The sequence below is a fragment of the Ascaphus truei genome, chromosome 7 (assembly GCF_040206685.1).
Source record: "Ascaphus truei isolate aAscTru1 chromosome 7, aAscTru1.hap1, whole genome shotgun sequence".
Classification (NCBI taxonomy): Eukaryota; Metazoa; Chordata; class Amphibia; order Anura; family Ascaphidae; genus Ascaphus; species Ascaphus truei.
The window spans coordinates 18632802-18644250 of NC_134489.1; positions in this window are offsets into that span (position 1 = coordinate 18632802).

Below are 11449 nucleotides of genomic sequence, written 5' to 3' on the forward strand. Positions count from 1 at the left end.
CACACCTGCCGCATCCTGCCCCTACGCAACAATATCACTGACCAGCTGTCACCTGCACTCGCCACACACCCGCCGCCTCACACCCTAGCAGGACCCCGACCCACAGCCAGCACTCACTACCCACGCGCCACCCGTACTGAACACCCACCCGCCGCCTCACACACGCTCACACCCTAGCAGGACACACGCCTCACATTTTCACATCACTTATGGCACCAAAATATACATTGTACTGTGGTGTGGTTACAATAAACCATTTTTATACAACATCGTATTACATTTTCTTCCATCTTTCTTTTCAACATTATTATCCAACCTTTACAACAAATAGTCACCTATTGTTCCACCATTTATAAATAATACTACCTATTACGCATTTACATCCCGGGCAACGCCGGGTCTCTCAGCTAGTATGTATATAAGTGTCAAAATGAGTGCTACTGAGCGTGGCCAAATGTATACAACAAAAGACAGAGAAGCCCAAAGCTACATCCAATATGACAAAAAATACACCGTGCAATACCTATATATTCTCTTGAAAAAGGGTCATTTAGTTTAACACTTTGCCCAGCGTGTCTTAAGCCTGCTGCCACTTCAAGACATGACCGTTAGCAGGTCCTAACACTACCTGAGTTAAAATTCTTATTTACCTGTATAATTACAGGAAGAATGATCTGCATTGGATATGCCAACTTGGAAAGTGGGGAGGAGCTAGCTTAAACCTTGGGGGGGGGGGGGGGGGGTTGGGCCACTAACCTCCCAAAAACAGCTGAGACCAGCTGCACAAAGTTAATAAACACACAGATACCCAACAAGCTCTGAGAAACCCCAAAACATATCACATAATATATATGTATATAAGTGTCAAAATGAGTGTTAGTGGGCGTGGCTAAATGTATACAACAAAAAACAAACAAAGATGCCCAAAGTTACTTCCAATGTGACAAAAATACAGTGCAATACCTATATATTCTCTTGAAAAAGGGTAATTTAGTTTAACCCTTTGGCCAAAGCGTCTTAAGCCTGCTGCCACTTCAAGGCATGACTTAAAATTCTTATTTACCTGTATAATAATGATGATCTGCATTGGATCTGTCGTAACCCAGCAAAACGAAATAGAAATATCACTTGTCTAATATGCCGGAAAAATCATTGCTTGTCCTAAAGAATATCATTTAATGTGGCATTATGAAATTTATCGAGATCCGTATGACAAATTTTAAAGATACATTTCGGGAAGATAAATTGAAAGAACTGAAATGACAGCTCGGGAAACAGCAGAAATTGTTTAGACAAGTTCTCGAAGTATCGGAGCCTGCAGTAAAAGCCAGCTTTCTTGCGTCACTTAATTGTACAATCTTGCAAGCCATTCAGTGATGGTACTTTTATTAAAGATTGGATAATGAAGGTGACCGATATCGTTTGCCCAGACAAAAGCAAATGTTTTGAGACTGTTAGTCTTAGTCTCGATACCGTCGCCAAGAGGATCAACAAAAGTGCTCGAGATTTGAAATCCCGATAACAAACAAAGGCACGCGAATTTGAAGCATATTCGTTTGCAATCGCCGAAATTGTAGATATACGGGGCACAGCGCTACTCGCTAACTTCATTCGTGGATGCAACAAAGAACCAAATGTTACAGAAGAACTTCTGGATCTTGTTCAGTTGACCGACACAACGAAAGCACAAGATATTTTCCTCTAAGTACAAGAAACACTTTAAGCTACTGAGCTACCCCCTGAAAAATTGGCAGGTATAACAACAGATGGAGCTCCAGGTTATGGTTGGAGAGAAAGGGGGTGTCATTGCCTTATTGAAAGAGAAACTCACAGCTGCAAAATTCAAGAAAAATAACTTCCTTCCACTGCATCATCAGACATCAGGAATCCCTGTGTTCTAAAGTGCTGAAAATGGAACACGTTATGGAATTAGTTCTGCTGTACGGAGCCCAGGCGTAGCCAACCTTGACCACAGTTTGCAGGGCCATCACAAAGACAGCGTTTTATCTTGGGGTCCTAAATTTATTTATTTTATTTATTTATTTTTATTTATAAAATGTTTTACCAGGAAGTAATACATTGAGAGTTACCTCTCGTTTTCAAGTATGTCCTGGGCATAGTTAATATGACAAATAATACATGGTTACAAATGCAGTTACATAAATGAACAGGGTATACATTATATACAAGACATTGCATGCACAGTTAGAGAAGATGTATATTATAGGCTTATGTAACAGTTAGAGACCAGATTAAAATGTGTGACAGCCTTAGATTTGAAAGAACTTAAACTGGTGCTGGATGTGAGAGTCTCCGGTAGGTTGTTCCAGTTTTGGGGTGCACGGTAAGAGAAAGAGGAGCGGCTGGATACTTTGTTGAGCCTTGGGACCATGAACAGTCTTTTGGAGTCAGATCTCAGATGATAAGTGCTGCATGTGGTAGGGGTGAGGAGCTCATTCAGATAGGTGGGTAGCTTGCCCAGAAAGTATTTGAATGGAAATGGAAAGAGTTAAGGGTACCGTGATATATGTACAAGGAGCCAAACAAAGAGGGGAAAGGAGTTCCCGACATCTCTACTATGCTGCGTTCTATCTTTGTGTGCAACTTTGTGTACACTGGCGACACACTTTATTCGAGCTCGGCTAGTCCCACGAATTCGGGTATACCCGGGTGTATTGAGGTTTGTGACTGTTTTCTGCCCGAGTGCATTGAGGTATTTTCCAGGCAGGGATTGAAGCATTTTATTCCCGCTGGCTGCAATACTGCACAGTACATATATATATACTGCATTACAATTCATGAATTTATGCCATCTGGTAGACACGCGAAGCATTGCAGCCTATTAAATCCTAATCATTATCATTTAACAGATCAGCCGCCCATCAGCCAGGCATGAACCCAGGCTGGGAAGGCAAACGCAACGGGGCTTGTCAGAGGTGAGGAGCGGCGCATTCCAGGTATCTGCCAGGTACATACCGGGTATTTGCTCGAATAAAGTGTGTCGGTGCAGTAAATCACTCTAAGGAACTTTGACAAGGACTTCGCTGGTTACCCCATATCTTACTTTTCCCTTGTGCCCCTTTGGAGGAGTTGTGAAGAATGCGGGGAGCTCAGGGAACCGGTTAGTGCATAAAAAAAGAAGAAAACACAAAAATAGTGCAATACTGTTGTAAGGTACAGTAGTCAGTAGCTTGCAGAGTGTGGTACCAAAAAGATGTACACTCACATTTAAAAAAAAATAAACAAGCACCATACCCCACAGGGAACGCCTTCGTTGTGGTGTAAGTGTTGTAACTCTGATGTAAGGTGTCGAGCAGGATGATGGGTATTCAGACGTGGGTACAAGAAAACACAGAAATGTGAGCTAAGTGCAGAGGGGTGTAGGGTGGAACAGCTCCATCCCTTACAACTTGGACACGCCCTGGTGTTACCTGGACATGGAGGAATTTGTGAGGCAAAACCACCTGGAGGGTGTAAAACCCGACTCGTGGAGGTCCAAGATCATATAAAAAAAATGCTCAGGACAAATTACAAAATGACATTACGGAGACGGTGCCATGCCTCCCTTCTGCCACAGTGGACATTGTGTGGAGGAATGTGGCATCAAAACACAAACTAGCACAAGGACGTTGCCTGGAAGGCCATGTAGTGACGGTTTCCCAGTGAGGTCTTTCATGAACGCAAGATACAGGAACTGTCCCCGGCAGTGCAGCTCTGACGAGAATCCCCTGCACCGCTTCTGGAAGTGCCCATTTGTGCAGTCCATGCTGAAGGATCTGGACGCTGAACGAAAGGACACAGCCTGCTTGGAGACTATTCCATTGCTATTTATTGCATGGATCGCAGCGCATGTCATGGCTTGTGCAATAATAAACGTATAAGATATGTACTGCACCATTTTTTTTAACATCAGTTTGAAATGTATATCACTGAATATGTCTGCTGTAAAGAAGCGCCATGAGTAGGTTTACTGGCTATGCACTTCTTTAACCCAAGCTGTGCTAAAACACTGTGTAATGCAGCAGGCATAAGCTTATCGAGGCCCACGTTAAAATGCATAAGAAGCAAGAAGTGACACACTGTGAGTGCTCATTTGCTTTTCGTTGCCCAGAATTCCTAGCTGCAATGGAAGCATTGTGCACTGAATGATTGGAGGCGATGGCAGGTTTCTGAACCTATCTGTCGCGTGAATGTGCTCACAAGTGGTATTTTTACCTTTTGCTGATTATTGAGTATTAAATACATTTGTGATAAAGTATGTAACTATTCACTCCTGTAATACATGAAACTGTTTAATGACACTCATTGTCATTTGTCTATTACGCTGGCTCAGTCAATCAATGGAAATGTGATTATTAATGTGAGGAGAAAAAAAACCTTAGCACGTAAATTTACCTAATATCCTTATGCTGTCTTTTCCCCTGCCTCAGGACAGATGTTTTGATGTTAAACAATAATGTTGGGAACTGATGGTCCGCAACACAGATATTGATCATTAGATCTGAAGTTAATTGTGGTGCTGTCAGAGTGAAAGGTCCAATGTTAAGATCACAATGTCAGATGGAATAATATGTCTGATTTCCGTCACTTTTCCCCTGGAGATAAAGACTTGCTCACGTCCTGTCTGATAGTAGTGTTCTGCGCAATTCATTCATGCCACTATGCTCTTCCTTTTTACAGCAGATGGAGCTGTTATCAACACTTTGTCATTTCTTCCTTTACCCCCAAGGCTAGTGCAGCCCAGATAAACAACACAGCCGCTATATATAAATAATTATTTTCTGAAAATGAATTGAAAAAGTGTATTGCATCAAAAAAAACAATCGCTCACCGGAAATCTTTAGTGGCATATGTTGGGATGCAATTATTCATGGTCTTACAATTGGTCCACGTTTTCGGATTCTTTGTGTGGTGTGCGTCATGTTCATACCTACGAATGCATTAGTGCTAGTATGGGTTATGACTACAAGCTGATTGGCCTATCAGGCGTTCGGCTTGCTGCTGGTGATAGGGCAACTGTCCCAGTGGCTCCCCTCCCCGTGCAGCAGCCCGGAGGTCACTGCCATCCTCTCCCTCCTCCCGTTAGCGCCAGAACTTACCTTCTCCAGAGCAGCATCTCCTCCCGCAGCGTCACGTAGTGATGGTGACCTGATTTCAAATGACGCGTAGCCCACGACAAGGTTACGTTACATGGCGATGCATCACCATGACAACGCAACGCGACATGACGCCATGTCGTCGTAGGAGGAGGGCCGGTTTTAGAGAACGCCCAGGCCAATATTTTTCTGCAATCTGCCCCCGGTCGTGACACCCGTTCCTGCGTTGACTTCCATTGACGAATGGGATTTAATGCTGGGAAAATGTGCGATAACCCTACACCGGAGCATGATGCATGTGCGCCTACGAATTGTTTGAGTCTACTTGTCTTTGCCTTTTCCGCCAAGAAAAAGTGAACTGAACTTTTTGATGTATATCTGGCGCACAAATGTGGAGCATAATGGCATTTTTTTAAAATACATATCATTTGTATATTTGCACCACCTCCAAACTCCGCCTCTAACGCCACCCGCTCGCATCATTACACTGGCGCACGAAGACACGTGGATTTGTTACTCTTCCTTGTCTCACTTTTGCAATGCTTCAAAAAAAATAGGTTCCTTATAATGGAGCTGCAAAGGGAAGGCGCTCAGTAATGAAACACCTTTTCGTGCATTCTCATCGTTTCACAATTTGGACCAGCAACTTTGCCTCTGGCAGCGAATGGGTTAAGGTACATACATTTCAAGAGAATAAATTGTATGTACATTTTTAATTTCTATAGCGTCAACAATATAGGCAGCACTTTGCAAAAGAGACAATACAGCACACGGAATGAACCTAAAATCAGACAATAAGACAAGATAATCCCTGCCCTGGAGAGTTTACAATCCTAAAGGGACAGAATATGCCATATACACCGCTTACCTACGGGATCTAAAGGTAAAAGTTTTTGAGGAAAGAATGTTTTGACAGATACAAAGTTTCATTGATCAGGGTTGAGTTGTAAAATATTTGTAGAAAATTGATACTTCTGACAATTTTTAGGAGTTAGAAGGCGTCATCATGAAATATGTTATTTCTACGAGCAAGAAAAGTGGGGGATCTCACAACGAAAGAAAGAACCAAGATTTAAAAAAAAAGCAATAATAAAATAAAAATAATTAGATTGCGAAGTTATTCATGGGATCCATTATTACTGAATGAGTGGCCTTTAACTCACAAAGATATTCAGCAATTTGCAAAGTAATTGCTTACCTATTGGATTCTGGGGAGGCATTAGCGTGGGCAGTGGGGCAACAGCTGTAATTACCAAAGTATAGTCATGGCAAAAAAACAAATGGTTTTTTCGTTTTCCATATTCTAAGTAGAACAGGAATGGCCAACTCCAGTCCTCAAGTGCCACCAACTGGCCAGGTGTAAAGGACATCCCTGCTTCATTGACTGAGCCATGGATGGAGCCACCTGTGCTGAAGCATAGATATCCTTAAGACCTGACCAGTTGGTGGCCCTTGAGGATTGGAGTTGGCCACCCTTGAAGTAGAACATGGCAGCCGTGCGGAAGTTCCAGATTTATATTGCAGAAAGTTCATTTCCAGAGACAGCTGTGAACGTGCTTCTCTCAGGAGATGCAGGGACAAGAGAAAGATGCTCAAAATCATTGCACAGTATATATTTTTAACACAAGCAGGTAAGAAGCAGATCACACAGACATGGGTATTTAAAAGGTTTGTTTTTAGCCAGCAAAATACAGTAAACAATGTAGACATTTAATATCACTTTTTAACCTCCTAAATTATCCTCCTAAAAAAAAAGTCCAGTGTTTATGATCTTTCAGCAGTAATAAAAACCCTGTAATACTTTAATGTGCACAGAAGGAGGAAGAGCAAGAGGCATTAGCAGTGATGATTACATTAAAAATGATTAAATGCAATAAAGACAGAGACACACCTGGTATTTGGGCATGTCCTGTAATTACATGGGTGTTTAATAGACATGTCATGGTTGGGATGTGCCACTTCTGAATGATCTATTCACTTCTACTCTTTACACAAAAAATAAAAATACTTTCAAACAAATAGCAATGTAATGCTTTACAGAATTAACAGATATTTAAGGTTTATGTATAGACAAAGGTTGAAGAAGCATTTCCTCCTACTTGTTCTTTTTTTGCCCTCCATCCTTGTTGTTGCAAACAATGGGGAGTCAAACAGAGCTGAACCAAGCTATTTTGAGCTCCGGGGGAACCGCTCCCTGAGATACTTGATGGTGAAGTTACCGGTGAAACAAAATAGCCAGTCAATTCTCAGCCAATAGGAAGCCACAACATCATTTGTTGCAGATTCCCATTGGATGACTGTGACAGGGTGAATGAACGTCACCAGCCATGTACCTGGCAACCCTATGTTTAGGCTTGCAGTGCGGCAGTGACGAGGTTAAGTTTCAGTTGAGAAGGGCTGCTTAATTAGTCTGACCCCAACTGCATAATCAAGGTGTTTTAAAACCCCCAGGCTGTACATGCATGCAGGCTAGCTGGTCAGGAGACAGGACTGAAATACTGAAGAGATTACTGCTATAATGTCTGTTTTTCAAAGTACATGTGTGATGAACTGTCTGTGTCCTGCATGCTGAAGAGAAGCTGCCTTGGTTTCTATGCTAAAGAGAAGCTATTTTGTTTTTGTATGCTGAAGAGAAGATATTTTGTCTTGTGTGCTGTATGTTTTTAAGGCTCAATAAAGAAGCCTTATCAAGAGAACCCGCGTGTGTGGTTGCATGTACCCTGCAACAGCAACCCTATGAGGATAGAGCAGCATCTTTCTCCTGCAAACTTAGGCTTCCTGATCTTTTAACAGGTGCTGACTAATCAGGCATGTTACTATAACTGGAAAACAATAAACATTGACATGGACAATGCAGCTGCAGACTAGACACATAGAAACTCTATTTACAGGACTAACAAAAGGTGGGGCTATATATACCCTCTGTGTTCCTATGGTGACATCACTGGTAATGGGGTAGAAAGGGGAGGGGTGAATCCTGAGTGATCCCACCCAGTTAACTCCTTAAAAGTCGGTCAAAACCTTATAGAAACCGTAGTCATCCAAGAGGTGTCTACATACATTACTGAGATGAGTTAAGAAAGATCATAATCTTTACCTCTCTGGTAGACAGCAAGGACCTGCAGATCCACTGGTCAGAACCAAGTTCTCCTGTACTGAACTTTTTTTGTTTCCGTGGAGCACAAGTTCAACTGCTCCTCAAGTGCCTAGGTGCTCATGCCCATCTCTCTGAATCTGTGCATCAGGTCTCCAGTCTCGTCAACCCGAATGGGCAGAGGATCTGAAGGTCACTAGTTCTTCAGCCTAAAGACTATTCAAACACCTGGTCTTGGATCTTCGACCAGAAGGTCTCACAAATCCTTGTTCAACTCTTCAGCCTGAAGGCTTCTTGAGCGGACTGCATCTCACACCATGGGGTAATTATAATACAATGCATAGGTGTTTGTGCTCTGTGCGTCTTGCTTAGTGCTCAAAGGCAATCCATGCACCCTAAAAGAACTCCAGACAAAAGGTCAGGCAATTTCAAAATCGGCTGCATTCTGCCTGCCCAAAAGGCCGGAGCAGGACAAGTGAATTGAGGCGAAAGAAGAAGTCTTTCTGTGCAACAAGGTTCCTGCTTCCTTGTGCAAAGTGTCTGTCTAGTGCATAGGAGCTTCCCAGGTGGATCACTCCTGGGATGTCAAGGCTGTGAAAGAACGTTGGGCTCCTTGAATCCACTGCTCGGCCAGGCCAGAGGACCAAGTGCCATCAGATTCCTGCACCTGATCATAGACAAAAGGCTTAGTCCTGCAAAAATGTTGAATAGATAGAAGGCTTTCAAAGATTTCAGCTTTAACATAGAGGGTTAATTGAAGCGTTGACAGGCCAATAGGGTGGGGGTGGGGGCTTGAGGGTAAAAAGGGGTATATCTATGCCTGTTAACAGGATATCACCAGGGACTAGTACTATAGCAATGAAGTGTAGAGCGGAGAGGGTGCAGGGGTGTCAGCAGGCCCACCAGATCAGCATGGGGGATTGAGGGGTTACCGAGAAGGGAGTCAAACAGAGCTGAACCAAGCTATTTTGAGCTCCGGGGGAACCGCTCTCTGAGATTCTTAATGGTGAAGTTACCGGTGAAACAAAATAGCCAGTCAATTCTCAGCCAATAGGAAGCCACAACATCATTTGTTGCAGATTCCCATTGGATAACCATTTAAATCCCAGAGAGAAACCAGGAAGTAATGTCCTGTAACTTCACCTGTAAATATCTCGGGGACAGGTAGGTCCACAGAGCTGAAAATAATTTGATTCAGCTATTCGGGACCCCCCATTTGACGTCGTAAAAAAGGGGGTGGGGTCAAAATGGTTTAATTGCTGCTTTCAAAATGCACTTTATTTACAAACCCAGAGTATTATTAGCTTTTGTTTGTATGGTGCCAACGTATCCTGCAGCGCAGTACAATGTGATGCCAGAGTGCCACTACTTTTTATTTACAAGACTAGAGTGCCATTTTTTTTTTAAAGGTAAAGTTGCTCATTTAAAAAAGTCTCTCTCGACATTTCTGATTTCACAGCATAAATATTTTATACACCTTCCAAAACGAGGCCCAGAGAGCCCAATGTTTAACAGCTTTAAAATGTATTGAAATCAGCCACAGCACCACTACTTTTTTCAGATTACACAATGGAGTGTATTCATTACACTGTGATAGTTCCGACCAGGGCATTATCTAACATCATTAATATTAATACATTTACAATATTACATTTTCCTACCAACTAAAGCAGCATGTTCAGGGCCGCCGACAGGGGGAGAGCCGGCACAAGTGCCCCGAGCCCAGTGGCTCCGGGGGACCTAGAAGTTCCGCCCATGTTGGGCTCCAAGGTCACCGTATGCCGCGGGACCCAGTTCTGCTGAGCTGCGGGGGGGCAGTGATACCCCCCCATGCGCAGACGGCTGTCCAATGCTCGGAACTCCATCCGCCCGGAAGTCGGGCTCAACTTTTGCATTCAGCAACGAGGCCCTTCCAGACAAGAAGCCCTCCCTCTAGGAACATTCTTAGAGGGGAGTGAGAGAAATGAATAGGGGCAGAAATACAGGGTCAGATGAGAGGAAGTGAGGGTGAGAAATGCAAGAGGGGAGTGAGAGATGTGGGAGAAATACAATAAGAGAGTGTGCAGGGGAGAAACACAATAGGGTGGTATATACTGAGAATGATGAGGGAGTGAGAGAGGAGGTGAAGAAAAATAGAGGGGGGAGTAAGAGAGGGGGAAGTGAGAGAGATGGTGGAGAGAAACAAAGATAGGAGTGTGAGAAAAGGGGGAAGGAGTGAGAGGGAGGGGGTGACGGAGGAGCTGTAAGAGAGAGGGGAGAGTGAGAGAAAGGGAGTGAGAAAGAGGGGGGAGAGTGAGAAAGAGAGGAGAGAGTAAGAGAGAGGGGGGAGTGTAAGACAGAGGGAGGGGGGACTTGCTGCAGGACCGCTGACATGGTTGGAGACTCTAGTCCTGAGTCCTAAGCCCCCGGTAAGCAGTCAGTGGCCCTGATCATGTTATCACAATGAGTCTCTTATCAGCAACACGCTGGATTTCCTTTCTTCCCCATCATTTCCAGTTTGGGGCACCTCTCTTCTAGGGCCTCTTGTCATGCCATAAATCTGAGGGAAACACAGTGACATTGAGACAGGAGCACTGGAGATCTGGCATCAATCCACGCATGATCCTGCGCATATAAAGTGCTAGGACAGGCCAGCAGGCACAGGCTGGGTGTCTGTTAGAATACAATTTCCATATTTAATCACTGCTGCTCTCCGAGGTACCACTGTGTTGTTTGATAGAGTGAATAAGACAACAAGTAATTGCTGCCGGGGCGTGATCGAAATGCAAAGAGAGCCCGATACAAGAGTTTCGTGTTTAAAGAGGCGGCCAAAATATAATTTTTACACTTCTTACCGAATCTGTGGGATTTGGCTTCGTTCGAAGTGTAAATATTGCGGTGAAAACCTGATTACGTAATTATCGTTTTCCACTTTCTTTTGACGCTTGGCTAATATTTGCATCATAATAACCTTCACCAAAAGAAGAAAGGCAGGAGGCAGACTGATGATTCGCCTGTAGATCTAGTCTCATCACCATAAAAGGTACAGCTTGTAAAAAGTCTCCAAAGCATTTGGTTAGCACCGAAATAGTATAAGAGTATAAAAAATCATAATAATAGTTTTTTTTCTCATATAGCGCTGACAGTGTATGCAGAACTGCACATTACATTTTGCAGGCGCAATACGTCCCTGCCCCGAAGAGCTTCCAATTTAAAGTCTGATGTCTAAGGCAGGGGTGCGCAAACATTCTGCGCTGCGCCCCCCTGCCTGCCCTCCCCC